Genomic DNA, 26,918 nt, shown 5'->3' with positions numbered 1-26,918 from the left:
TCTAAACACAGTTTGCGTCCAAGCGCAGTTTGCGTCTAAGCGCAGTTTGCGTTTAAACGCAGATTGACGTCTAAACGCAGATTTACGTTTAAACGCAGTTTTACGTCTAAACTCAGTTTACGTCTAAAACGTCTACACACAGTTTGGACAGTTTTACGTCTAAACGTAATTTTACGTCTAAACACAGATTTACGTCTAAACGCAGTTTTACGTCTAAATGCAGATTTACGTCCAAACTCAGTTTACGTCTAAAACGTCTAAACACAGTTTGAGCAGTTTTACGTCTAAATGCAATTTTACGTCTAGATGCAGTTTCAAAGGGAGCTGAACTTTAGAAACTGGTTCGTAAGAGCGCAGAAGACAGTTTTGCATAATCAAGGCGTAAACGTAAACTGCAATGTAAATATCGTACGAAAACACTGGTTTACGTTTGAAAACAGATTCGGACAGATCAACACTTAAAGACTTGTTCGTGAAGGCGTAGAAGACAGTTTTGCAGAATTAAAACGTAAGCGTAAACTGTAATGTACGAAAACACCGATTTACGTCTGAATGCAGATTCGGAAAGAACAGCACTTAGAACTTGTTCGTAAAAGCGCAGAGAGCAGTAGTAATGAAGGAGGTTTGCAGTAAGGATAAAGTGCTCAAAAGTAAACGCAAACCAGAGATTTAGAGTGGTTTGGTCAGTCTTGACCTACTCCACTTTTGGCTTCCTCCACCGACGAGGTCACCGACGTCAACTAGGGGCCTTCCTTCAATAGGCGAAGGCCAAACTGCCCTTTTACAGTTTCTCTCCTTTTGACTGGCTCAGGAGACAACCTTTACAGACCTTTCTCTCCTCACTTTACAACTGAAAACTTGAAGAACAGAAGGAGGAGACTTAAAGGCTTTACAACACTTTTGAGCTCTTAGAATCACAGAAAAGATCAAGATTTCGGTGTAGGTCTGTATCTTTTCAGTGCTGAATGGGTGGGGAATTTATAGGCCCCAACCCAATTAAAATTTGGAGCTCAAAACAATCAAATCCCGGAATTCTGGGATCAGGCGGTTGCACCTCTTGACTGGAGAGGTTGCACCGCCCAGTCTTGCTTGAAGACTGAGCTCAGGCGGTGCCACCTCTCTGTCAGGGAGGTTGCACCGCCCAGTCTAGCTCGAAGACTGAGCTCAGGCGGTGCCACCTCTCTGTCAGGGAGGTTGCACCGCCCAGTCTAGCTCGAAGACTAAGCTCAGGCGGTGCCACCTCTCTGCTGGGGAGGTTGCACCGCCCAGTCTCGCTGGAAGGCCTAGCCCAGGCGGTGCCACCTCCAGGCCTGGGCGGTTGCACCTCCTGGTGCAATCAGGGTCCGAATGGTTCATTCCATTCGGCCCAATTTCAGTCTTTCAGGGGCCCAATTGCCCCAAGATTAAGCCAATGGGATCACCTCCCATTTTCCAACTTAATCAACGTGCTAACTACGATTAAATCTAAGACAATTTCTGCAGCTTTGCTTCGGTGCGTCAATCGCTCCTTCCGGCGAACTTCCGTCGATCATCCGATGAACCCTCGGTGATGCTCCTGCGGACTTCCGGCAAACTCCTGGACTTTGCGACGATCCACTTGGCAAGTTCCGACGAGCTTCGCTTGGCAAGCTTCTGGACTTCTCGGATCTGTTCTCACAGAACCTCCGACGACCGTCCGAACTTCCGTCGAACTCTCGAACTCCCAACGTGATCATGAACTTGACTCCGGCGCAACTCCTGCTGCTTGTCTATCTTTCATCGTAGTTAATCCTGCACACTTATCTCAACACATAGATTAGACAACAAATGACAATTGACTTCATCATCAAAATATGAGATTCAACAGTTTCGTATCCCGGGATGCAAAAAAGAGTGCAACACGAGGTCTTCCCAAGGGGTCACCCATCCTAGTACTACTCTGGCCCAAGCACGCTTAACTTCGGTGTTTTGATGGGATCCGGTGATTTAGTGCTGGCATTAACGCACCCGTTTCGCGTGCTTCGTCCCTCGCCTATGTGCACGTCGCGGTCGGCGAATCAACGTCCGGAGCCTCTTGCCCGTCACGAAACCGTCGGCGCTTTCTCGAACGTTCACGAAATCCCTATTGCAAGCTCTCTCTGAGCCCTAGCCCGACGACTGCGTATCGGTCACGGCAAGCGCGTGCCGAAACCATCGGCACTTTCTAGAACGATCTCGGAATCGCTATTGCGACCCCAATCCGGAAAGCTCTCTCCGAGCCCCTCGATACTGACGGCGTAGCGGTCACAGCAAATTTCCAGTCCCTAAACAATCGTCTCGGAGCTCTACGGGAGATGTTTCGAATCCCGGGATGCAAAAAGGAGTGCAACACGAGGACTTCCCAAGGGGTCACCCATCCTAGTACTACTCTGGCCCAAGCACGCTTAACTTCGGAGTTTTGATGGGATCCGGTGATTTAGTGCTGGCATTATCACACCCGTTTCGCGTGCTTCGTCCCTCGCCTATGTGCACGTCGCGGTCGGCGTATCAACGTCCGGAGCCTCTTGCCCATCACGAAACCGTCGGCGCTTTCTCGAACGTTCACGAAATCCCTATTGCAAGCTCTCTCCGAGCCCTAGCCCGACGACTGCGTATCGGTCACGGCAAGCGCGTGCCGAAACCATCGGCACTTTCTAGAACGATCTCGGAATCGCTATTGCGACCCCAATCGGGAAAGCTCTCTCCGAGCCCCTCGATACTGACTGCCTAGCGGTCACAGCAAATTTCCAGCCCCAAAACAATCGTCTCGGAGCTCTACGGGAGATGTTTCGTATCCCGGGATGCAAAAAGGAGTGCAACACGAGGACTTCCCAGGGGGTCACCCATCGTAGTACTACTCTGGCCCAAGCACGCTAAACATCGGTGTTTTGTTGGGATCCGGTGATTTAGTGTTGCCATTATCGCACCCGTTTCGCGAGCTTCGTCCCTCGCCTATGTGCACGTCACGGTCGGCACATCAACGTCCGGAGCCTCTTGCCCATCATGAAACCGTCGTCGCTTTCTCGAACGTTCACGAAATCCCTATTGCAAGCTCTCTCCGAGCCCTAGCCCGACGACTGCGTATCGGTCACGGCAAGCGCGTGCCGAAACCATCGGCACTTTCTAGAACGATCTCAGAATCGCTATTGCGACCCCAATCCGGAAAGCTCTCTCCGAGCCCCTCGATACTGACTGCGTAGCGGTCAAAGCAAATTTCCAGCCCCAAAACAAACGTCTCGGAGCTCTACGGGAGATGTTTCGTATCCCGAGATGCAAAAAGGAGTGCAACACGAGGACCTCCCAAGGGGTCACCCATCGTAGTACTACTCTGGCCCAAGCACGCTTAACTTCGGTGTTTTGATGGGATCCGGTGATTTAGTGCTGCCATTATCGCACCCGTTTCGCGAGCTTCGTCCCTCGCCTATGTGCACGTTGCAGTCGGCGCATCAACGTCCGGAGCCTCTTGCCCTTCGCGAAACCGTCGTCGCTTTCTCTAACGTTCACGAAATCCCTATTGCAAGCTCTCTCCAAGCCCTAGCCCGACGACTGCGTATCGGTCACGGCAAGCGCGTGCCGAAACCATCGGCACTTTCTAGAACGATCTAGGAATCGCTATTGCGACCCCAATCCGGAAAGCTCTCTTTGAGCCCCTCGATACAGACTGCGTAGTGGTCAAAGCAAATTTCCAGCCCCAAAACAAACGTCTCGGAGCTCTACGGGAGATGTTTCGTATCCCGGGATGCAAAAAGGAGTGCAACACGAGGACTTCCCAGGGGGTCACCCATCGTAGTACTACTCTGGCCCAAGCACGCTTAACTTCGGAGTTTTGATGGGATCCGGTGATTTAGTGCTGTCATTATCGCACCCGTTTCGCGAGCTTCGTCCCTCGCCTATATGCACGTCGCGGTCAGCGCATCAACGTCCGGAGCCTCTTGCCCGTCACGAAATCGTCGGCGCTTTCTCGAACGTTCACGAAATCCCTATTGCAAACTCTCTCCGAGCCCTAGCCCGACGACTGCGTATCGGTCACGGCAAGCGCGTGCCGAAACCATCGGCAATTTCTAGAACGATCTCGGAATCGCTATTGCGACCCCAATCCGGAAAGCTCTCTCCGAGCCCCTCGATACTGACTGCGTAGCAGTCACAGCAAATTTCCAGCCCCAAAACAAACGTCTCGGAGCTCTACGGGATATGTTTCGTATCCCGGGATGCAAAAAGGAGTGCAACACGAGGACTTCCCAGGGGGTCACCCATCGTAGTACTACTCTGGCCCAAGCACGCTTAACTTCGGAGTTTTGATGGGATCCGGTGATTTAGTGCTGGCATTATCGCACCGGTTTCGCGTGCTTCGTCACTCGCCTATGTGCACGTCGCGGTCGACGTATCAACGTCCGGAGCCTCTTGCCCGTCACGAAAATGTCGGCGCTTTCTCGAACGTTCACGAAATCCCTATTGCAAGCTCTCTCCGAGCCCTAGCCCGACGACTGCGTATCGGTCACGGCAAGCGCGTGCCGAAACCATCGGCACTTTATAGAACTATCTCGGAATTGCTATTGCGACCCCTGTCCGGAAAGCTCTCTCCAAGCCCCTCGATACTGACTGCGTAGCGGTCACAGCAAATTTCCAGCCCCAAAACAATCGTGTCGAAGCACTACGGGAGATGTTTCGTATCCCGGGTTGCCAAAAGGAGTGCAACACGAGGACTTCCCAGGGGGTCACCCATCGTAGTACTACTCTGGCCCAAGCACGCTTAACTTCGGTGTTTTGATGGGATCCGGTGATTTAGTGCTGGCATTATCGAACCCGTTTTGCGTGTTTCGTCCCTCACCTATGTGCACGTCGCGGTCGGCGCATCAACGTCCAGAGCCTCTTGCCCGTCACGAAACCGTCGTCGCTTTCTCGAACGTTCATGAAATCCCTATTGCAAGCTCTCTCCGAGCCCTTGCCCGACGACTGCGTATCGGTCACGGCAAGCGCGTGCCGAAACCATCGGCAATTTCTAGAACGATCTCAGAATCGCTATTGCGACCCCAATCCGGAAAGCTCTCTCCGAGCCCCTCGATACTGACTGCGTAGCAGTCAAAGCAAATTTCCAGCCCCAAAACAAACGTCTCGGAGCTCTACGGGAGATGTTTCGTATCCCGAGATGCAAAAAGGAGTGCAACACGAGGACCTCCCAAGGGGTCACCCATCGTAGTACTACTCTGGCCCAAGCACGCTTAACTTCGGTGTTTTGATGGGATCCGGTGATTTAGTGCTGCCATTATCGCACCCGTTTCGCGAGCTTCGTCCCTCGCCTATGTGCACGTTGCAGTCGGCGCATCAACGTCCGGAGCCTCTTGCCCTTCGCGAAACCGTCGTCGCTTTCTCTAACGTTCACGAAATCCCTATTGCAAGCTCTCTCCAAGCCCTAGCCCGACGACTGCGTATCGGTCACGGCAAGCGCGTGCCGAAACCATCGGCACTTTCTAGAACGATCTAGGAATCGCTATTGCGACCCCAATCCGGAAAGCTCTCTTTGAGCCCCTCGATACAGACTGCGTAGTGGTCAAAGCAAATTTCCAGCCCCAAAACAAACGTCTCGGAGCTCTACGGGAGATGTTTCGTATCCCGGGATGCAAAAAGGAGTGCAACACGAGGACTTCCCAGGGGGTCACCCATCGTAGTACTACTCTGGCCCAAGCACGCTTAACTTCGGAGTTTTGATGGGATCCGGTGATTTAGTGCTGTCATTATCGCACCCGTTTCGCGAGCTTCGTCCCTCGCCTATATGCACGTCGCGGTCAGCGCATCAACGTCCGGAGCCTCTTGCCCGTCACGAAATCGTCGGCGCTTTCTCGAACGTTCACGAAATCCCTATTGCAAACTCTCTCCGAGCCCTAGCCCGACGACTGCGTATCGGTCACGGCAAGCGCGTGCCGAAACCATCGGCAATTTCTAGAACGATCTCGGAATCGCTATTGCGACCCCAATCCGGAAAGCTCTCTCCGAGCCCCTCGATACTGACTGCGTAGCAGTCACAGCAAATTTCCAGCCCCAAAACAAACGTCTCGGAGCTCTACGGGATATGTTTCGTATCCCGGGATGCAAAAAGGAGTGCAACACGAGGACTTCCCAGGGGGTCACCCATCGTAGTACTACTCTGGCCCAAGCACGCTTAACTTCGGAGTTTTGATGGGATCCGGTGATTTAGTGCTGGCATTATCGCACCGGTTTCGCGTGCTTCGTCACTCGCCTATGTGCACGTCGCGGTCGACGTATCAACGTCCGGAGCCTCTTGCCCGTCACGAAAATGTCGGCGCTTTCTCGAATGTTCACGAAATCCCTATTGCAAGCTCTCTCCGAGCCCTAGCCCGACGACTGCGTATCGGTCACGGCAAGCGCGTGCCGAAACGATCGGCACTTTATAGCACGATCTCGGAATTGCTATTGCGACCCCTGTCCGGAAAGCTCTCTCCGAGCCCCTCGATTCTGACTGCGTAGCGGTCACAGCAAATTTCCAGCCCCAAAACAATCGTCTCGGAGCTCTACGGGAGATGTTTCGTATCCCGGGATGCAAAAAGGAGTGCAACACGAGGACTTCCCAAGGGGTCACCCATCGTAGTACTACTCTGGCCCAAGCACGCTTAACTTCGGAGTTTTGATGGGATTCGGTGATTTAGTGCTGCCATTATCGCACCCGTTTCGCGAACTTCGTCCCTCGCCTATGTGCACGTCGCGGTCAACGCATCAACGTCCGGAGCCTCTTGCCCATCTCGAAATCGTCGACGCTTTCTCGAACGTTCACGAAATCCCTATTGCAAGCTCTCTCCGAGCCCTAGCCCGACGACTGCGTATCGGTCATGGCAAGCGCGTGCCGAAACCATCGGCACTTTCTAGAACGATCTCGGAATCGCTATTGCGACCCCAATCCGGAAAGCTCTCTCCAAGACCCTCGATACTAACTGCGTAGTGGTCACAGCAAATTTCCAGCCCCAAAACAATCGTCTCGCAGCTCTACGGGAGATGTTTCGTATCCCGGGATGCAAAAAGGAGTGCAACACGAGGACTTCCCAGGGGGTCACCCATCGTAGTACTACTCTGGCCCACGCACGCTTAACTTCGGAGTTTTGATGGGATCCGGTGATTTAGTGCTGCCATTATCGCACCCGTTTCGTGTGCTTCGTCCCTCGCCTATGTGCACGTCGCGGTCGGCGTATCAACGTCCGGAGCCTCTTGCAGGTCACAAAACCGTCGGCGCTTTCTTGAACGTTCACGAAATCCCTATTGCAAGCTCTCTCCGAGCCCTAGCCCGATGACTCCGTATCGGTCACGGCAAGCGCGTGCCGAAACCATCGGCACTTTCTAGAACGATCTCGGAATCGCTATTGCGACCCCAATCCGGAAAGCTCTCTCCGAGCCCCTCGATACTGACTGCGTAGCGGTCACAGCAAATTTCCGGCCCCAAAACAATCGTCTCGGAGCTCTACGGGAGATGTTTCGAATCCCGGGATGCAAAAAGGAGTGTGTTAGGACTCTAGCTAGGAGAGTCCTAATTGAGAGGGACATTCATGTAAAACTATTAGAACTTTAGCTAGGAGAGTCCTAATTGAGAGTGACATTCTGTTAGGACTCTAGCTAGGAGAGTCCTAATTGAGAGGGACATTCATGTAGGAGGTTTTTTCTTAGAGAAGAATCAGGAGTTGTAAGGGAATAAGAGTCTTGAGTAGGAGTCCTATTAGGAGTCTTGAGTAGGAGTCTTAATTGAGTAGGACTCTTGAGTAGGAGTCCTATTAGGAGTCTTAATTGAGTAGGACTCTTGAGTAGGAGTCCTATTAGGAGTTAGGGTTTAGAAACCCTATAAATAGCTATGTATTCCTCCTCTTTTCTCAAGCAATAGATGAATCTTTTCTGCAGCCTTTGAGCAGCAACTTGGAGGGAGGAACCCCTATAGAGTTCCAAGGAGGCCGATCCCCTAAAGAGATCAACCCCAAGTTTAGAATCTGCAAGGGTTCTAACACCTGGTATCAGAGCAGCGTTCTTGGCGTCTCGCTGCCCTTTCACAGCCATCCATCAACCCTCCACAACCATCCAAAGCAATTCCCACAATTGCTTAAAAGATCGTCACCGAATTCCGCCATCATCTCCACCACCACGGATCATCCTTTGATCTCCCCGTGAATTGCAACAGGTTCTGGTTTCCTACCTTACTGCTGCTGCAATTTAGTTATCCTTATTCGAAAATCCAAAAAAAAAAAAAAAAAAAAAAATCGTTCCTATATTGCTGCATAAACTTTTCGTCACAAAGTTTTCATCTCTACGACGAAAGATATATTGCAGAATTCCAGCCGCATATCACCATCTGTTTGATCTTGCTACTGTGCTTTTTCTATCCAAATTTCTATGAAATTTTTATGACATCTTTGACACTTCTTAACAGTGGATTTTCCTTTGGTTTCATCAAAAAATTCTCAATATAAACTACTGATCTTTTATGTCCAATCTGCTGCACTTGAATTGCAGAATTCAAGCTGCATAGCACCATCTGTTTGATCTTGCTACTGTGCTTTTTCTATCCAATTTTCTACGAAATTTTTATGACATCTTTGACACTTCCTAACAGTAGATTTCCCTTTGGTTTCATCGAAAAATTCTCAATATAAACTACTGATCTTTTATGTCCAATCTGCTACACTTGAAAATCTATGCTGCAGAAAATTTCAACTACATATCGTTGCCTTAACCCATCTATTTGCAATCTTTTTTGAATGAAATTTCTTATAGACTTCATATATCATCTTGGCTTCCATCTAAGATTGATCTATTAAGAAATTCATCTCTAAAAACGATTTTATGTTGCTGCAAATTTTCATCGTAACCCGCTGAAATTTTTCGACGATAATTCTGCAATTCCAACTTGCACCAATTTCTTTGCTGTTATACTGCCGAAATTTTCTTGATTAAATTAGATATCCTTGCTGTCATATAAACTGTGATTTTGCTATCAATTCCCTCCTCAATTCTCTTAAGTTTTTGGTGGAAATTACGTCGAGAAACCGCTGTTTCTTCAACGACAATTCTGCTCTTACAAGACAATACAATTCTGCAGCAAACTTCCACTGATTTCTATCAAACCTTTGCTACCATCTACCACAGATCCAAATCTTTCATCCATAGCCCTAAAACTCTACCAAACCACACCCTCAAACTGCACCCAAAACAACAACAAAACAAGCCTAAACCGCAGCCTACATCCACCAATCCACCAACCCTTTCGACCATCACTTCTCTCAACCTATACATGCCTTTAACCCAACAACAAAAGAGAGATCTTAACATCACAGATTTGGAGGCATATACTATGACATCTAAGGAGGCAATCAATGCTAAATTCGAAGCCTTGGAAGCACGAATGGAGGATAAGATTCGGACGCTCTTTACCGAACTCAGATTGGGCCGACCACTAAGCCTGAAGAAATCATATCAAGGAGAGAGCTTTGCCCAATCGCACCAAGCCCGAAGATATGACTTCCAAGAGAGGGGAAGCTCTATGACCAACCCCAACTATCCATGCATGAGAGTGGACTTCCCTAGATGGGAAGAAGGAGACCCGATTGGTTGGATCTCGCGTGCGGAGCGATATTTTCGGTACCACAAAACCGCGGATGCATCTATGGTGAAAATTGCTGCTATACATCTTGAAGGGGATGCCATACAATGGTTTGACTGGTTTGAACATACATATGAAGTCCTTTCGTGGCAACAATTCAAAGAAGGACTGCTGATCCGCTTCAGACCAACCGATTACGAGAATATTGATGGACAACTAGCAAAGATCCGACAAACCTCCACCATTTGGGAGTACCAAACCAGGTTTGAAAGGTTATCTAATCAAACTCGTGATTGGTCTCAAAAACAGCTATTGAGGACCTTCATTGAGGGCTTGAAGCCAGAGATCCGAGGAGAAGTTAAAGCGCGACAACCGTACACGCTTATGGCAGCCATCTCTTTCGCACGACATCAAGAGGAGCAATTGAACCATGAAGCTCGAAGGATTAGGGTCGCTCCTCAACCAGCAATACTAAAGCCCTTAGCCCCCCCTATTATTGATCGAGTCCCTGCACCAAAAAGGTTGACAAGAGAAGAGCTTCAGGAGCGATCTGCGAAGGGGTTATGTTGGCATTGCGACGAGCCGTGGAGCCATGAGCATCGCTGTAGTAAAGGGGGACTTCTTATGATTGAACCAATAAAAGAAGAGGTCATTGAACATCTAGAAGAGAGCCTTGAACATGAAGAAGAAGATGCAGAAGAAGAGCCACAACCAACCGAAGTTACGGTACATACACTAGCCGGCTACTCAAACCCGCAAACGATGAAAGTTGGAGGCCTTCTCAAACAACAACCGATCACTGTTCTCATCGACACGGGCAGTACTAGTAACTTCATAAACAGTAAGGTTGCTGTCCATATGAACTTATCTATTGAGAATTGCAGCAGGTTTGTCGTTAAGGTCGCCAACGGACGGATTTTGAAGTGTGATCGTAGGCGCCCGCAGGAGAAACTATTGCTGCAGGACCAAGAGATAATTGAAGATTTCTTCCTTCTCTCTCTTGATGATCATGAGACCATGCTCAGAATTAAATGGTTGACAACATTAGGTGATGTTTCTTGGAATTTTATGCAACTAATTATGAAATTTTGCAGTAAAGAGAAACATGTGATATTGCACGGGAAACGTGGGGGCGACGTAATGATGATTTGCACACAACAAATGGAGAAGGTTTTGCATAAAGCATGCAGCGGATTCTTGGTACAACTTGAGCAGCAAACAAAGGGAGAGCTAATAGAATTTAACGATTCAAACCTACTTCCTTTGCTTGCTGAATTTTCAGATATATTTATGGAACCGTGCAATCTACCTCTTACCCATCGGCATGATCATTGTTTAATGATTCTTCCAAGCAAATCTCCAGCAAATACTCAGCCATATCAGTATCCACATCTCCAGAAGGATGAAATAGAAAGGATTATAAAACAGATGCTCGAAACAGGAGTTATTCGGCCAAGTTGCAGCCCCTACTCTTCACTAGTGCTACTTGTACACAAGAAGGACGGAACATGGCGAATATGCATTGATTACCGAGCTCTCAATGGCATTACCATCAAGGATAAATACCCTATTCCAATAGTAGATGAATTGCTAGATGAAAGGGAGCACAAATCTTCACAAAGCTGGACCTTCGATCCGGGTATCATCAAATACGAGTATGCGAAGAAGACATACCGAAAACCACCTTTTGAACACACAACAACCACTATGAATTTTTGCTTTCTTCAAAAGGAAGAATATCTTGGGCATATCATATCAGAGGAAGGTGTGGCACTAGACCCCTTCAAAATTGGAGCAATGCAAAACTGGCTGACCCCGAGGAACATAAAATTGCTACATGGCTTTCTGGGTTTAACAGGCTACTACTGCAAGTTCGTAAAAAACTATGGAGAGATCAGTGCACCACTTACTTCCTTTCTGAAAAAAGAAGTCTTCCAATGGTTGGACAGAGCCTCTGCTGCCTTCGACAAACTTAAGGCAGCCATGACGACGACGCCGGTGCTAACACTACCAGATTTCAACCGACCCTTCATTATTGAGGCCGACGCATCTGGAGTCGGAATTGGAGCAATTCTCATGCAAGATGGTCGACCACTCGCATACACTAGCAAGGCATTATCTCCCTCCCATCAAAATAAGTCAACATATGATAAGGAGATGCTCGCTATTGTGCGCGCAGCAACGAGGTGGAGACCCTACTTGATTGGTCGACGATTTCAAATTAAAACCGACCATAAAAGCCTCAAGTACTTTTTAGAACGAAAGATATCATCCCCTGAGCAGCAAAACTGGGTAACAAAACTTCTTGGATTTGATTATGAAATAACTTACAAAAAGGGGAAAGAGAATGTTCTTGCAGATGCGCTTTCGCAGCTACCCGAGCAAGCTGAAGTTTTGGCCATTTCACTTCCGACCAGCGACTTCCTTGACGATATTAAGATGGAATGGCATCACTCACAAACCGACGGCCAGACAGAAGTTGTAAATAGGTGCTTGGAGATAGCCCAAAGCCACCCACCAAATATGACTACCCAAGGAGGACTTCAGACTCAGCCAAGTGCCATTATTGATCGACGGATTATGACTCGACGACGACGATCCACTACTGAATTGCTAATACAGTGGGCAAACCTACTAACAGAAGATGCCACTTTGGAGAACTATGATGACTTGAAGATCAAATTCCCAAAATTCATGAATCGTCAGCCTCGAGGACAAGGCTGATTTGAAGAGGGCGGGTTTGTTAGGACTCTAGCTAGGAGAGTCCTAATTGAGAGGGACATTCATGTAAAACTATTAGAACTTTAGCTAGGAGAGTCCTAATTGAGAGTGACATTCTGTTAGGACTCTAGCTAGGAGAGTCCTAATTGAGAGGGACATTCATGTAGGAGGTTTTTTCTTAGAGAAGAATCAGGAGTTGTAAGGGAATAAGAGTCTTGAGTAGGAGTCCTATTAGGAGTCTTGAGTAGGAGTCTTAATTGAGTAGGACTCTTGAGTAGGAGTCCTATTAGGAGTCTTAATTGAGTAGGACTCTTGAGTAGGAGTCCTATTAGGAGTCTTAATTGAGTAGGACTCTTGAGTAGGAGTCCTATTAGGAGTTAGGGTTTAGAAACCCTATAAATAGCTATGTATTCCTCCTCTTTTCTCAAGCAATAGATGAATCTTTTCTGCAGCCTTTGAGCAGCAACTTGGAGGGAGGAACCCCTATAGAGTTCCAAGGAGGCCGATCCCCTAAAGAGATCAACCCCAAGTTTAGAATCTGCAAGGGTTCTAACAGAGTGCAACACGAGGACTTCCTAGGGGGTCACCCATCGTAGTACTACTCTGGCCCAAGCACGCTTAACTTCGGAGTTTTGATGGGATCCGGTGATTTAGTGCTGGCATTATCGCACCCGTTTTGCGTGGTTCGTCCCTCGCCTATGTGCACGTCGCGGTCGGCGTATCAACGTCCGGAGCCTCTTGCCCGTCACGAAACCGACGGTGCTTTCTCGAACGTTCACGAAATCCCTATTGCAAGCTCTCTCCGATCCCTAGCCCGACGACTGCGTATCAGTCACGGCAAGCGCGTGCCGAAACCATCGGCACTCTCTAGTACGATCTCGGAATCGCTATTGCGACCCCAATCCGGAAAGCTCTCTCCGAGCCCCAAGATACTGACTGCGTAGCGGTCACAGCAAATTTCCAGCCCCAAAACAATCGTCTCGGAGCTCTACGGGAGATGTTTCGTATCCCGGGATGAAAAAAGGAGTGCAACACGAGGACTTCCCAGGGGGTCACCCATCGTAGCACTACTCTGGCCCAAGCACGCTAAACTTCGGTGTTTTGATGGGATCCGGTGATTTAGTGCTGCCATTATCGCACCCGTTTCGCGAGCTTCGTCCCTCGCCTATGTGCACGTCGCGATCGGCGCATCAACGTCCGGAGCCTCTTGCCCTTCACGAAACCGTCGTCGCTTTCTCGAACGTTCACGAAATCCCTATTGCAAGCTCTCTCCAAGCCCTAGCCCGACGACTGTGTATCGGTCACGGCAAGCGCGTGCCGAAACCATCGGCACTTTATAGAACGATCTCGGAATCGCTATTGCGACCCCAATCCGGAAAGCTCTCTTTGAGCCCCTCGATACTGACTGCGTAGCGGTCAAAGCAAATTTCCAGCCCCAAAACAAACGTCTCGGAGCTCTACGGGAGATGTTTCATATCCCGGGATGCAAAAAGGAGTGCAACACGAGGACTTCCCAAGGGGTCACCCATAGTAGTACTACTCTGGCCCAAGCACGCTTAACTTCGGTGTTTTGATGGGATCCGGTGATTTAGTGCTGCCATTATCGCACCCGTTACGCGAACTTCGTCCCTCGCCTATGTGCACGTCGTGGTCAGCGCATCAACGTCCGGAGCCTCTTGCCCGTCACGAAATAGTCGGCGCTTTCTCGAACGTTCACGAAATCCCTATTGCAAGCTCTCTCCGAGCCCTAGCCCGACGATTGCGTATCGGTCACAGCAAGCGCGTGCCGAAACCATCGGCACTTTCTAGAACGATCTCGGAATCGCTATTGCGACCCCAATCCGGAAAGCTCTCTCCGAGCCCCTCGATACTAACTGCGTAGCGGTCACAGCAAATTTCCAGCCCCAAAACAAACGACTTGGAGCTCTACGGGAGATGTTTCGTATCCCGGGATGCAAAAAGGAGTGCAACACGAGGACTTCCCAGGGGGTCACCCATCGTAGTACTACTCTGGCCCAAGCACGCTTAACTTCGGAGTTTTGATGGGATCCGGTGATTTAGTGCTGCCATTATCGCACCCGTTTCGCGTGCTTCGTCCCTCGCCTATGTGCACGTCGCGGTCGGCGTATCAACGTCCGGAGCCTCTTGCCCGTCACAAAACCGTCGGCTTTCTCGAACATTCACGAAATCCCTATTGCAAGCTCTCTCCGAGCCCTACCCCGACGACTGCGTATCGATCACGGCAAGCGCGTGCCGAAACCATCGGCACTTTCTAGAACGATCTCGGAATCGCTATTGCGACCCCAATCCGGAAAGCTCTCTTCGAGCCCCTCGATACTGACAGCGTAGCGGTCACAGCAAATTTCCAGCCCCAAAACAAACGTCTCGGAGCTCTACGGGAGATGTTTCGTATCCTGGGATGCAAAAAGGAGTGCAACACGAGGACTTCCCAAGGGGTCACCCATCGTAGTACTACTCTGGCCCAAGCACGCTAAACTTCGGTGTTTTGATGGGATCCGGTGATTTAGTGCTGGCATTATCGCACCCGTTTTGCGTGCTTCGTCCCTCGCCTATGTGCACATCGCGATCGGCGTATCAACGTCCGGATCCTCTTGTCTGTCACGAAACCGTCGGCGCTTTCTCGAACGTTCACGAAATCCCTATTGCAAGCTCTCTCCGAGCCCTAGCCCGACGATTGTGTATCGGTCTCGGCAAGCGCGTGCCGAAACCATCGGCACTTTCTAGAACGATCTCGGAATCGCTATTGCGACCCCAATCCGGAAAGCTCTCTCCGAGCCCCTCGATACTGACAGCATAGCGGTCACAGCAAATTTCCAGCCCCAAAACAATCGTCTCGGAGCTCTACGGGACATGTTTCGAATCCCGGGATGCAAAAAGGAGTGCAACACGAGGACTTCCAAGGGGGTCACCCATCGTAGTACTACTCTGGCCCAAGCATGCTTAACTTCGTTATTTTGATGGGATCCGGTGATTTAGTGCTGGCATTATCGCACCTGTTTCGCGTGCTTCGTCCCTCGCCTATGTGCACGTCGCGGTCGGCGTATCAACGTCCGGAGCCTCTTCCCCGTCACAAAACCGTCGGCGCTTTCTCGAACGTTCACGAAATCCCTATTGCAACCTCTCTCCGAGCCCTAGCCCGACGACTGCGTATCGGTCACGGCAAGCGCGTGCCGAAACCATCGGCACTTTCTAGAACGATCTCGGAATCGCTATTGCGACCCCAATCCGGAAAGCTCTCTCCGAGCCCCTCGATACGAACAGCGTAGTGGTCACGACAAATTTCGAGCCCCAAAACAATCATCTCGGAGCTCTACGGGAGATGTTTCGTATCCCGGGATGCAAAAAGGAGTGCAACACGAGGACTTCCCAGGGGGTCAACCATCGTAGTACTACTCTGGCGCAAGCACGCTTAACTTCGGAGTTTTGATGGGATCCGGTGATTTAGTGCTGGCATTATCGCACCCGTTTCGCGTGCTTCGTCCCTCGCCTATGTGCACGTCGCGGTCGGCGTATCAACGTCCAGACCCTCTTGCCCGTCACGAAACCGTCGGCGCTTTCTCGAACGTTCACGAAATCCCTATTGCAAGCTCTCTTCGAGCCCTAGCCCGACGACTGCGTATCGGTCACGGAAAGCGCGTGCCGAAACCATCGGCACTTTCTAGAACTATCTCGGAATCGCTATTGCGACCCCAATCCGGAAAGCTCTCTCCGAGCCCCTCAATACTGACTGCGTAGCGGTCACAGCAAATTTTCAGCCACAACACAATCGTCTCGGAGCTCTACGGGAGATGTTTCGAATCTAGGGATGCAAAAAGGAGTGCAACACGAGGACTTCCCCGGGGGTCACCCATCATAGTACTACTCTGGCCCAAGCACGCTTAACTTCGGAGATTTGATGGGATCCGGTGATTTAGTGCTAGCATTATCGCACCTGTTTCGCGTGCTTCGTCCCTCGCCTATGTGCACGTCGCGGTCGGCGTATCAACATCCGGAGCCACTTGCCCGTCACGAAACCGTCGACGCTTTCTCGAACGTTCACGAAATCCCTATTGCAAGCTCTCACCGAGCCCTAGCCCGACGACTGCGTACCGGTCACGGCAAGCGCGTGCCGAAACCATCGGCACTTTATAGAACGATCTCGGAATCGCTATTGCGACCCCAGTCCGGAAGCTCTCTCCGAGCCCCTCGATACTGCCTGCGTAGCGATCACAGCAAATTTCCAGCCCCAAAACAATCGTCTCGGAGCTCTACGGGAGATGTTTCGTATCCCGGGATGCAAAAAGGAGTGCAACACGAGGACTTCCCAAGGGGTCACCCATCGTAGTACTACTCTGGCCCAAGCACACTTAACTTCGGTGTTTTGATGGGATCCGGTGATTTAGTGCTGGCATTATCGCACCCGTTTCGCGTGCTTCGTCCCTCGCTTATGTGCACGTCGCGGTCGGCGTATCAACTTCCAGAGCCTCTTGCCCGTCACGAAACCGTCGGCGCTTTCTCGAACGTTCACGAAATCCCTATTGCAAGCTCTCTCCGAGCCCTAGCCCGACGACTGCGTATCGGTCACGGCAAGCGAGTGCCGAAACCATCGGCACTTTCTAGAACGATCTCGGAATCGCTATTGCGACCCCAATCTGTAAAGCTCTCTCCGGGCCCCTCGATACTGACAGCGTAGCGGTCACGGCAATTTTCGAGCCCCAAAACAATCATCTCAGAGCTCTACGGGAGATGTTTCGTATCTGGGGATGCAAAAAGGAGTGCAACACGAGGACTTCCCAGGGGGTCACCCATAGTAGTACTACTCTGGCCCAAGCACGCTAAACTTCGGTGTTTTGATGGGATCCGGTGATTTAGTGCTGCCATTATCGCACCCGTTTCGCGAGCTTCGTCCATCGCCTTTGTGCACGTCGCGGTCGGCGCATCAACGTCCGGAGCCTCTTGCCCGTCATGAAACCATCGTCGCTTTCTCGAACGTTCACGAAATCCCTATTGCAAGCTCTCTCCGATCCCTAGCCCGACGACTGCGTATCGGTCACGGCAAGCGCGTGCCGAAACCATCGGCACTTTATAGAACGATCTTGGAATCGCTATTGCGACCCCAGTCCGGAAAGCTCTCTCCGAGCCCCTCGATACTGACTGCGTAGCGGTCATAGCAAATTTCCGGCCCCAAAACAATCGTCTCGGAGCTCTACGGGAGATGTTTCGTATCCCAGGATGCAAAAACGAGTGCAACACGAGGACTTCCCAGGGGGTCATCCATCGTAGTACTACTCTGGCCCAAGCACGCTAAACTTCGGAGTTTTGATGGGATCCGGTGATTTAGTGCTGGCATTATCGCACCCGTTTTGCGTGCTTCGTCCCTCGCCTATGTGCACGTCGCGGTCGGCGTATCAACGTTCGGAGCCTCTTGCCCGTCACAAAACCGTCGGCGCTTTCTCGAACGTTCACGAAATCCCTATTGCAAGCTCTCTCCGAGCCCTAGCCCGACGACTGCGTACCGGTCACGGTAAACGCGTGCCAAAACCATCGGCACTTTATAGAACGATCTCGGAATCGCTATTGCGACCCCAGTCCGGAAAGCTCTCTCCGAGCCCCTCGATACTGACAGTGTAGCGGTCACAACAAATTTCGAGCCCCAAAACAATCATCTCGGAGCTCTACTGGAGATGTTTCGTATCCCGGGATGCAAAAAGGAGTGCAACACGAGGACTTCCCAGGGGGTCAACCATCGTAGTACTACTCCGGCCCAAGCACGCTTAACTTCGGAGTTTTGATGGGATCCGGTGATTTAGTGCTGGCATTATCGCACCCGTTTTGCGTGCTTCGTCCCTCGCCTATGTGCACATCGCGGTCGGCGTATCAACGTCCGGAGCCTCTTGCCCGTCACGAAACCGTCGGCGCTTTCTCGAACGTTCACGAAATCCCTATTGCAAGCTCTCTCCGAGCCCTAGCCCGACGACTGCGTATCGGTCACGGAAAGCGCGTGCCGAAACCATCGGCACTTTCTAGAAAGATCTCGGAATCGCTATTGCGACCCCAATTCGGAAAGTTCTCTCCGAGCCCCTCGATACTGACTGCGTAGCGGTCACAGCAAATTTCCAGCCCCAACACAATCGTCTCGGAGCTCTACGGGAGATGTTTCGAATCCCGGGATGCAAAAAGGAGTGCAACACGAGGACTTCCCAGGGGGTCACCCATCATAGTACTACTCTGTCCCAAGCACGCTTAACTTCGGAGTTTTGATGGGATCCGGTGATTTAGTGCTGGCATTATCGCACCTGTTTCGCGTGCTTCGTCCCTCGCCTATGTGCACGTCGCGGTCGGCGTATCAACGTCCGGAGCCTCTTGCCCGTCACGAAACCGTCGGCGCTTTCTCGAACGTTCACGAAATCCCTATTGCAAGCTCTCTCCAAGCCCTAGCCCGACGACTATGTACCGGTCACGGCAAGCGTGTGCCGAAACCATCGGCACTTTATAGAACGATCTCGGAATCGCTATTGCGACCCCAGTCCGGAAAGCTCTCTCCGAGCCCCTCGATACTGACTGCGTAGCGATCACAGCAAATTTCCAGCCCCAAAACAATCGTCTCGGAGCTCTACGGGAGATGTTTCGAATCCCGGGATGCAAAAAGGAGTGCAACACGAGGACTTCCCAAGGGGTCACCCATCGTAGTACTACTCTGGCCCAAGCACACTTAACTTCGGTGTTTTGATGGGATCCGGTGATTTAGTGCTGGCATTATCGCACCCGTTTCGCGTGCTTCGTCCCTCGCTTATGTGCACGTCGCGGTCGGCGTATCAACTTCCGGAGCCTCTTGCCCGTCACGAAACCGTCGGCGCTTTCTCGAACGTTCACGAAATCCCTATTGCAAGCTCTCTCCGAGCCCTAGCCCGACGACTGCGTATCGGTCACGGCAAGCGCGTGCCGAAACCATCGGCACTTTCTAGAACGATCTCGGAATCGCTATTGCGACCCCAATCCGTAAAGCTCTCTCCGAGCCCCTCGATACTGACAGCGTATCGGTCACGGCAATTTTCGAGCCCCAAAACAATCATCTCGGAGCTCTACGGGAGATGTTTCGTATCCCGGGATGCAAAAAGGAGTGCAACACGAGGACTTCCCAGGGGGTCACCCATCATAGTACTACTCTGGCCCAGGCATGCTTAACTTCGGAGTTTTGATGGGATCCGGTGATTTAGTGCTGGCATTATCGTACCCGTTTCGCGTGCTTCGTTGTTAGAACCCTTGCAGATTCTAAACTTGGGGTTGATCTCTTTAGGGGATCGGCCTCCTTGGAACTCTATAGGGGTTCCTCCCTCCAAGTTGCTGCTCAAAGGCTGCAGAACAGATTCATCTATTGCTTATCAAAAGAGAAGGAATACATGGCTATTTATAGGGCTTCTAAACCCTAACTCCTAATAGGACTCCTACTTAAGACTTTTACTTCTAACCAACTCCTAATAGGACTCCTACTCAAGACTCCTATTCCCTTACAACTCCTAATTCTTCTCTAAGAAAAAACCTCCTACATGAATGCCCCTCACAATTAGGACTCTCCTAGCTAGAGTCCTAACAGAATGTCCCTCTCAATTAGGACTCTCCTAGCTAGAGTCCTAACATTTATACATGAATGTCCCTCTCAATTAGGACTCTCATAGCTAGAGTCCTAACATTTTTACATGAATGTCTCTCTCAATTAGGACTCTCCAAGCTAGAGTCCTAACATTCGTCCCTCGCCTATGTGCACGTCGCAGTCAGCGTATCAACGTCCGGAGCCTCTTGCCCGTCACGAAACCGTCGTCGCTTTCTCGAACGTTCACGAAATCCCTATTACAAGCTCTCTCCGAGCCCTAGCCCGACGACTGCGTATCGGTCACGGCAAGCGCGTGCCGAAACCATCGGCACTTTCTAGAACGATCTCGGAATCGCTATTGCGACCCCAATCCGGAAAGCTCTCTCGGAGCCCCTCGATACTGACTGCGTAGCGGTCACAGCAAATTTCCAGCCCCAAAACAATCGTCTCGAAGCTCTACGGGAGATGTTTCGAATCCCGGGATTCAAAAAGGAGTGCAACACGAGGACTTCCTAGGGGGTCACCCATCCTAGTACTACTCTAGCCCAAGCAAGCTTAACTTCGGAGTTTCGATGGGATCCGGTGATTTAGTGCTGGCATTATCGCACCCGTTTCGCGTGCTTCGTCCCTCGCCTATGTGCACGTCGCGGTCGGCGTATCAACGTCCGGAGCCTCTTGCCCGTCACGAAACCGTCGGCGCTTTCTCGAACGTTCACGAAATCCCTATTGCAAGCTCTCTCCGAGCCCTAGCCCGACGACTACGTATCGTTCACGGCAAGCGAGTGCCGAAACCATCGGCACTTTCTAGAACGATCTCGGAATCGCTGTTGCGACCCCAATCCGTAAAGCTCTCTCCGAGCCCCTCGATACTGACAGCGTAGCGGTCACGGCAATTTTCGAGCCCCAAAACAATCATCTCAGAGCTCTACGGGAGATGTTTCTGATAGAACCCTTGCAGATTCTAAACTTGGGGTTGATCTCTTTAGGGGATCGGCCTCCTTGGAACTCTATAGGGGTTCCTCCCTCCAAGTTGCTGCTCAAAGGCTGCAGAAAAGATTCATCTATTGCTTGAGAAAAGAGGAGGAATACATGGCTATTTATAGGGCTTCTAAACCCTAACTCCTAATAGGACTCCTACTTAAGACTCTTACTTCTAACCAACTCCTAATAGGACTCCTGCTCAAGACTCATATTCCCTTACAACTCCTAATTCTTCTCTAAGAAAAAACCTCCTACATGAATGTCCCTCTCAATTGGAGTCCTAACAGAATGTCCCTCTCAATTAGGACTCTCCTAGCTAGAGTCCTAACAGAATGTCCCTCTCAATTAGGACTCTCCTAGCTAAAGTCCTAACAGTTTTACATGAATGTCCCTCTCAATTAGGACTCTCCTAGATAGAGTCATAATATTTTTACATGAATGTCCCTCTCAATTAGGACTCTCCAAGCTAGAGTCCTAACAGACCCGCCCTCTTCAAATCAGCCTTGTCCTCGAGGCTGATGATTCATGAATTCTGGGAATTTGATCTTCAAGTCGTCATAGTTCTCCCAAGTGGCATCTTCTTTTGGTAGGTTCGCCCACTGTATTAGCACTTCATTAGTGGGTCGTCGTCGTCGAGTCATGATCCGTCGGTCAATAATGGCACTTGGCTGGGTCTGGAGTTCTCGTTGGGTAGTCATATTTGGTGGGTGGCTTTGGGCTGTCTCCAAGCACCTGTTTAAAACTTCCGGTTGGCTGTTGGTTTGTGGGTGATATGTCGTACTCCTTTTCAATTTAGTACCCTGCATATAGAATAACTTTGTCCAAAATCTGCTATTGAAGATGCAAGTAGAATTTGTCACAAGCACAATGCGTCCCTTATAGTGTAATTCTTTTGAGTCCCAATTGTAATGAGCCATGGGGCTTGATGCTTCCTCCAATTTTTTTATAATCTTACTAGTATCTGAATCTTCTTGCCATTCCATCTTAATATCCTCAAGGAAGTCGCTGGTCGGAAGTGAAACGGTCGAAACTTCAACTTGCTCGAGTAGCTGCGAAAGCGCATCTACAAGAACATTCTCTTTCCCCTTTTTGTAAGTTATTTCAAAATCAAATCCAAGAAGTTTTGTTACCCATTTTTGCTGCTCAGGGGAAGATATCTTCTGTTCCAAGAGATATTTTAGGCTTTTATGGTCGGTCTTGATTTGAAAGTATCGCCTGATCAAGTACAATCTCCACCTCGTTGCTGCGCGCACAATGGCGAGCATCTCCTTATCATATGTTGACATATTTTGATCGGAGGGAGATAATGCCTTGCTAGTGTATGCGAGTGGTCGACCATCTTGCATGAGAATGGCTCCAATTCTGACTCCAGATGTGTCGACCTCAATAATGAAGGGTCGGTTGAAATCTGGTAGTGTTAGCACCGGCGTCGTCGTCATGGCTGCCTTAAATTTGTCGAAGGTAGCGGAGGCTCTGTCCAACCATTGGAAGACATTTTTTTCTAGTAAGGAAGTAAGTGGTGCACTGATCTTTCCATAGTTTTTCACGAACTTGCGGTAGTAGCCTGTTAAACCCAGAAAGCCATGTAGCAATTTTATGTTTCTCGAGGTCGGCCAGTTTTGCATTGCTCCAATTTTGAAGGGGTCCACTGCCACACCTTCCTTTGATATGATATGCCCAAGATATTCCACCTTTTGTTGAAGAAAGCAAAAATTTGTGGTTGTTGTGTGTTCAAAAGGTGGTTTTCCGTATGTCTTCTTCGCATGCTCGTATTTGATGATACCCGGATCAAAGGTTCAGCTTTGTAAAGATTTGTGCTCCCTTTCATCTAGCAATTCATCTACTATTGGAATAAAGTATTTGTCCTTGATGATTATGCCATTGAGAGCTCGGTAATCAACACATATTCGCCTTGTTCCGTCCTTCTTGCATACAAGTAGCACCGGCGAAGAGTAGAGGTTGCAACTTGGCCGAATAACTCCTGTTTCGAGCATCTCTTTTATAATCCTTTCTATTTCATCCTTCTGGAGATGTGGATACTGATATGGCTGAGCATTTGCTGAAGATTTGCTTGGAAGAATCATTATACAATGATCATGCCGATAGGTAAGAGGTAGGTTGTGCGGTTCGTCAAATATATTTGAAAATTCAGCAAGCAAAGGAAGTTGATTTGGATCTTCAAATTCTGTTAGCTCTCCCTTAGTTTGCTGCTCAAGTTGTACCAAAAAGCCGCTGCATGCTTTATGCAAAACATTCTCCATTTGTTGTATGCAAATCGTTGTTATGTCGCCCCCACGTTTCCCGTGCAATGTCACCTGTTTCTCCTTACTGTAAAATTTCATAATTAGTTTCATAAAATTCCAGGAAATATCACCTAATGTCGTCAACCATTTAATTCTGAGCATGGCCTCATGATTGTTAAGAGGGAGAAGGAAGAAATCTGCAATTATCTCTTGGTCCTGTAGTAATAGTTTCTCCTGCAAGCGCCTATGATCACAATTCAAAATCCGTCCGTCGGCGACCTTAACATCAAACCTGCAGCGATTCTCGATAGGTAATGATATCCGAACAGCAAGCTTACTATTTAGGAAGTTAGTAGTACTGCCCGTGTCGATGAGAACAGTGATTGGTTGTTGTTTGAGAAGGCCTCCAATTTTCATCGTTTGCGGGTTTGAGTAGCTAGCTAGTGTATGTACCGTAACTTCGGTCGGTTGTGGCTCTTCTTCTGCATCTTCTTCTTCATATTCAAAGCTCTCTTTTGGATATTCAATGACCTCTTCTTCTATCGGTTCAATCATAAGAAGTCCTCCTTTACTGCAGCGATGCTCACGGCTCCACGGCTCGTCACAATGCCAACATAACCCCTTCGCATATCGCTCCCGAAGCTCTTCTCCTGTTAACCTCTTTGGTGCAGGGACTTGGTCGACAGTAGGGGGGGCTGAGGGCTTCAATATTACTGGTTGAGGAGTGACCCTAGTTGTAACACCCCTCATTTCCGAATGTTCGTATAAATTTTTGGTGATAATGTAAGCATCTATTTTAATTGACAAAAGAAATAGAGTATGAATCAGAGGTAACTTATTTTTAAGATTTGGGAGATATGTTCAAAAAAAAAAAAAAGAAAGAATCTGAGGACCTATATGTAAACCCTAAGGACCTGATCGTGAATATGATAAAAACAAGGACTAAACTGCAAAATGCACCAAATGACAAATTCCACCGCTTAAGCCTCTCTGCCTTCGTTGTTAAGGAAGCAGAGGAGGCAGCTCGTGGGTGATCAGGGAAAGAAAGAAAGAAAGAAGAAGAAGAAGAAGAAGAAGAAGAAGAAGAAGAGGAAGAAGAGAAAGAAAATTGGGGCTTTTAGGGTTCTTGCTTTAATCTTGTCATTTCGGGTCAAAATTTCCAAAGGCAAGTATTCTAACCCCATCCTACAGCAGTATTAGACTCTGTTTTTATGTTGATTCAAAATAAATTGGAAGATTTCTATTTAGAAACTGATATGTCTTTCTTTGGACATAAAACCATGGATTCTGAAAGTTTTTCGGTAAACTGACCCCTAAGCACTGTTTCGGCTATAAGTTTTAATACAGAATGAAAATTCAGGCAGGAACTATTTTTGTTTGAAATTAGACTCATATGTATTTCTTTTGACACCGATTTTGTAGATTTTGGACACCGAATACTTACCCAAAAATTTGTTTCAAAAGAGCCTATAGACGCTGTAAAACAGAGTTCAAGATTTCTGACCTTTCGATACTAAAACGCCTATAACTCCCTGTTGAAAATTCTGATTTGTACCAAACTGATTTTATTTGAAACTAGACTTGAAATTCTCTCTTTTGACATATAGTTTGAAAATTTTGGAGTTCAATTGCCCACCCTATCGTCTGTTGAATCCGACCCTATAAATTCTGCAAAACAGTGATTGTGATTTTGACCTTGTGTTACCAAATCAGAGGTAACTCTGTGTTGGGAGCCCTGTTTCATATGAAATCTGTTCCATCCGAATATAGATTGATATATGGTTCGACCATAGCCTTCTTGTGGGTATTGGAGCATAATTGTTATTCTGAAATATTTGTTTGATGTGCCACTGGAATTCTGTCCGAAATCGAGCTTTGGTCGATTTCGCGTATTCTGTTCCATTTCCTTTGGATACTTGAATTCGCCTAATCTTCTTATTGGAATTGAGTTGATTATGATTGCTTGGAATCCCTGTACACTCTTGCTTTCATTTCTTTCCTAAAATGAATACTTTTGTGAGAGATTTGTTCCTTGCATCACATTGCTTTTGAAAAGGCACATGTACGTTTGGTTGTTCCGCGTGTGCTTCCGTTATATGCTACTTATTGTTGAAACTGCCTTCTTGTACTCTGGTGTGTGGGATTGTCTGGACCTTTGCCAGAAATGGTAAAGGGTATGCGCTGATTTGCCCGCTTTGTGGGGTCCCGCTTTGTGGGATATTCTGGTATGCGCTTATTTGCCCGCTTTGTGGGGTCCCGCTTTGTGGGATATTGCTTAGAGCCTGCGATGCTCTGCCGACCCCTTTGACTTCACCTAGACGTGGGTGGATGGAGCTCCCAGACGTGGGAGACTTTTGTCAGGTGGTCATTCAGAAATGAATGAATCACATTCTGACTGAGATCCCACTACACCCTCTATATGTTTGATATGACATCCAGAGTTTTGGTGAGTTCTTTCTGTTCATGCTCTGGATAAGTATGATATGATTGCAACGTCAAGGACGACGTTTGAGCTTCTGTACGACATATGAGTTTGATATGCTCTGAAATGCTTCATTCACTGTTGATTTTGCTTCGTAATGTTCCATATGCTGTTGATATGTTTCGGAACATTTTATATGCCATTGATAAGCTCCGATATGTTTCCTTTGTTTCTGATATGCTCCAATTACTCTATGCCCCATCTGTCAGGTACCAAATATATATGATTAAAAGGACAATTGTGATTCTGCTCCTAAGGATATTATGTCTACGAAATCGTATATTCTGCTTTGTGTTTTGAAACTGTATCTCTTTGGAAATTGTACTATTTTGATTATGGATATGTTAGTCACTTGCTGAGCTCTTTATGCTCACCCCGTTTGTTGATAAATTTTTCAGGATAGCGTATCGCTTGCTTAAATGTTAAGAATGGGCTGAGGCAGTGGAAAGTTTAGAAGACGTTGGGCAGAACTTTTGTTAGCATATATGTAGTTGTGTATAAGCTACCTTGCATCTGATGAAATGTGACTATCAATCTAAACCTGTGGATTTTGTGTAAGTTAAAGGATCCCTCATGTATAGGGTTTTGGAATGTTAAATTAAATTCGTGTAATGATATGAACTCATGGTAAATCGATGATTGTGGTGACTGCATAGATTTCCCCATATGTGGATTTATATTGTGGTTTTTATTTTGATGAGTCGAGTTCAAATTGTATGAATTATCGAGTGATGTGTGTTATGTTTATGAATTGCACAGGGTTATGAATTGGTAGATTATAGAAGTGAAATTTTTGATCTGAATGTTTTCTTAGTGACCTCAAATGTGTGTTTGGATCCTGGGTTAGTTGTGACGAAAAATTTTAAATATCATGGATATTTTTAGGGGCGTGACACTAGTCCTCCGAGCCTCATGGTTCAATTGCTCCTCTTGATGTCGTGCGAAAGAGATGGCTGCCATAAGCGTATACGGTTGTCGCGCTTTAACTTCTCCTCGGATCTCCGGCTTCAAACCCTCAATGAAGGTCCTCAATAGCTGTTTTTGAGACCAATCATGATTTTGATTAGATAACCTTTCAAACCTGGTTTGGTACTCCTGAATGGTGGAGGTTTGTTGGATCTTTGCTAGTTGTTTGTCAATATTCTCATAATCGGTTGGTTTGAAGCGAATCAGCAGTTCTTCTTTGAATTGTCGCCATGAAAGGACTCCATAAGTATGTTCAAACCAGTCAAACCATTGAATAGCATCCCCTTCAAGATGTATAGCTGCAATTTTCACCATAGATACATCCGCGGTTTTGTGGTACCGAAAATA

At 48.4% G+C, this 26,918-nt stretch overlaps 19 non-coding genes and 9 pseudogenes across 19 annotated transcripts; all 28 read right to left on the bottom strand.

The window, feature by feature from the left end:
• Positions 1–1,869: 1,869 nt before the first annotated feature.
• On the bottom strand, positions 1,870–1,988 carry LOC135600693 (5S ribosomal RNA). Its single transcript, XR_010483009.1, has one exon. It is a non-coding gene; the product is annotated as a 5S ribosomal RNA (ribosomal RNA).
• A 350-nt stretch (positions 1,989–2,338) lies between these two features.
• On the bottom strand, positions 2,339–2,457 carry LOC135602588 (5S ribosomal RNA). Its single transcript, XR_010483999.1, has one exon. It is a non-coding gene; the product is annotated as a 5S ribosomal RNA (ribosomal RNA).
• Positions 2,458–2,807: 350 nt separating this feature from the next.
• Positions 2,808–2,926, bottom strand: LOC135604688 (5S ribosomal RNA; annotated as a pseudogene).
• Positions 2,927–3,276: 350 nt separating this feature from the next.
• On the bottom strand, positions 3,277–3,395 carry LOC135602099 (5S ribosomal RNA; annotated as a pseudogene).
• A 350-nt stretch (positions 3,396–3,745) lies between these two features.
• LOC135600094 (5S ribosomal RNA) lies at positions 3,746–3,864 on the bottom strand. The gene has a single exon (XR_010482426.1). It is a non-coding gene; the product is annotated as a 5S ribosomal RNA (ribosomal RNA).
• A 350-nt stretch (positions 3,865–4,214) lies between these two features.
• Positions 4,215–4,333, bottom strand: LOC135599784 (5S ribosomal RNA). The gene has a single exon (XR_010482127.1). It is a non-coding gene; the product is annotated as a 5S ribosomal RNA (ribosomal RNA).
• Positions 4,334–4,683: 350 nt separating this feature from the next.
• On the bottom strand, positions 4,684–4,802 carry LOC135601727 (5S ribosomal RNA; annotated as a pseudogene).
• A 350-nt stretch (positions 4,803–5,152) lies between these two features.
• LOC135602098 (5S ribosomal RNA) lies at positions 5,153–5,271 on the bottom strand (annotated as a pseudogene).
• A 350-nt stretch (positions 5,272–5,621) lies between these two features.
• Positions 5,622–5,740, bottom strand: LOC135600093 (5S ribosomal RNA). The gene has a single exon (XR_010482425.1). It is a non-coding gene; the product is annotated as a 5S ribosomal RNA (ribosomal RNA).
• A 350-nt stretch (positions 5,741–6,090) lies between these two features.
• Positions 6,091–6,209, bottom strand: LOC135599782 (5S ribosomal RNA). Its single transcript, XR_010482125.1, has one exon. It is a non-coding gene; the product is annotated as a 5S ribosomal RNA (ribosomal RNA).
• A 350-nt stretch (positions 6,210–6,559) lies between these two features.
• Positions 6,560–6,678, bottom strand: LOC135601605 (5S ribosomal RNA). Its single transcript, XR_010483895.1, has one exon. It is a non-coding gene; the product is annotated as a 5S ribosomal RNA (ribosomal RNA).
• A 350-nt stretch (positions 6,679–7,028) lies between these two features.
• LOC135600630 (5S ribosomal RNA) lies at positions 7,029–7,147 on the bottom strand. Its single transcript, XR_010482949.1, has one exon. It is a non-coding gene; the product is annotated as a 5S ribosomal RNA (ribosomal RNA).
• Positions 7,148–12,861: 5,714 nt separating this feature from the next.
• On the bottom strand, positions 12,862–12,980 carry LOC135599635 (5S ribosomal RNA). The gene has a single exon (XR_010481982.1). It is a non-coding gene; the product is annotated as a 5S ribosomal RNA (ribosomal RNA).
• A 350-nt stretch (positions 12,981–13,330) lies between these two features.
• On the bottom strand, positions 13,331–13,449 carry LOC135603882 (5S ribosomal RNA; annotated as a pseudogene).
• Positions 13,450–13,799: 350 nt separating this feature from the next.
• LOC135602448 (5S ribosomal RNA) lies at positions 13,800–13,918 on the bottom strand (annotated as a pseudogene).
• Positions 13,919–14,268: 350 nt separating this feature from the next.
• On the bottom strand, positions 14,269–14,387 carry LOC135600017 (5S ribosomal RNA). Its single transcript, XR_010482352.1, has one exon. It is a non-coding gene; the product is annotated as a 5S ribosomal RNA (ribosomal RNA).
• A 348-nt stretch (positions 14,388–14,735) lies between these two features.
• Positions 14,736–14,854, bottom strand: LOC135601653 (5S ribosomal RNA; annotated as a pseudogene).
• Positions 14,855–15,204: 350 nt separating this feature from the next.
• LOC135604448 (5S ribosomal RNA) lies at positions 15,205–15,323 on the bottom strand (annotated as a pseudogene).
• A 350-nt stretch (positions 15,324–15,673) lies between these two features.
• On the bottom strand, positions 15,674–15,792 carry LOC135600981 (5S ribosomal RNA). The gene has a single exon (XR_010483288.1). It is a non-coding gene; the product is annotated as a 5S ribosomal RNA (ribosomal RNA).
• A 350-nt stretch (positions 15,793–16,142) lies between these two features.
• Positions 16,143–16,261, bottom strand: LOC135601001 (5S ribosomal RNA). Its single transcript, XR_010483307.1, has one exon. It is a non-coding gene; the product is annotated as a 5S ribosomal RNA (ribosomal RNA).
• A 349-nt stretch (positions 16,262–16,610) lies between these two features.
• LOC135600680 (5S ribosomal RNA) lies at positions 16,611–16,729 on the bottom strand. Its single transcript, XR_010482996.1, has one exon. It is a non-coding gene; the product is annotated as a 5S ribosomal RNA (ribosomal RNA).
• Positions 16,730–17,079: 350 nt separating this feature from the next.
• Positions 17,080–17,198, bottom strand: LOC135603517 (5S ribosomal RNA; annotated as a pseudogene).
• A 350-nt stretch (positions 17,199–17,548) lies between these two features.
• LOC135601193 (5S ribosomal RNA) lies at positions 17,549–17,667 on the bottom strand. The gene has a single exon (XR_010483494.1). It is a non-coding gene; the product is annotated as a 5S ribosomal RNA (ribosomal RNA).
• A 350-nt stretch (positions 17,668–18,017) lies between these two features.
• Positions 18,018–18,136, bottom strand: LOC135599697 (5S ribosomal RNA). Its single transcript, XR_010482042.1, has one exon. It is a non-coding gene; the product is annotated as a 5S ribosomal RNA (ribosomal RNA).
• A 350-nt stretch (positions 18,137–18,486) lies between these two features.
• Positions 18,487–18,605, bottom strand: LOC135600786 (5S ribosomal RNA). The gene has a single exon (XR_010483100.1). It is a non-coding gene; the product is annotated as a 5S ribosomal RNA (ribosomal RNA).
• Positions 18,606–18,955: 350 nt separating this feature from the next.
• Positions 18,956–19,074, bottom strand: LOC135600678 (5S ribosomal RNA). Its single transcript, XR_010482994.1, has one exon. It is a non-coding gene; the product is annotated as a 5S ribosomal RNA (ribosomal RNA).
• Positions 19,075–19,424: 350 nt separating this feature from the next.
• On the bottom strand, positions 19,425–19,543 carry LOC135601064 (5S ribosomal RNA). The gene has a single exon (XR_010483369.1). It is a non-coding gene; the product is annotated as a 5S ribosomal RNA (ribosomal RNA).
• An 846-nt stretch (positions 19,544–20,389) lies between these two features.
• LOC135600490 (5S ribosomal RNA) lies at positions 20,390–20,508 on the bottom strand. The gene has a single exon (XR_010482811.1). It is a non-coding gene; the product is annotated as a 5S ribosomal RNA (ribosomal RNA).
• Positions 20,509–26,918: the final 6,410 nt, after the last annotated feature.

Source organism: Musa acuminata, chromosome BXJ2-1 (assembly GCF_036884655.1).
Source record: "Musa acuminata AAA Group cultivar baxijiao chromosome BXJ2-1, Cavendish_Baxijiao_AAA, whole genome shotgun sequence".
Taxonomy (NCBI): Eukaryota; Viridiplantae; Streptophyta; class Magnoliopsida; order Zingiberales; family Musaceae; genus Musa; species Musa acuminata.
This window is presented reverse-complemented; position numbering and strand designations above follow the sequence as displayed.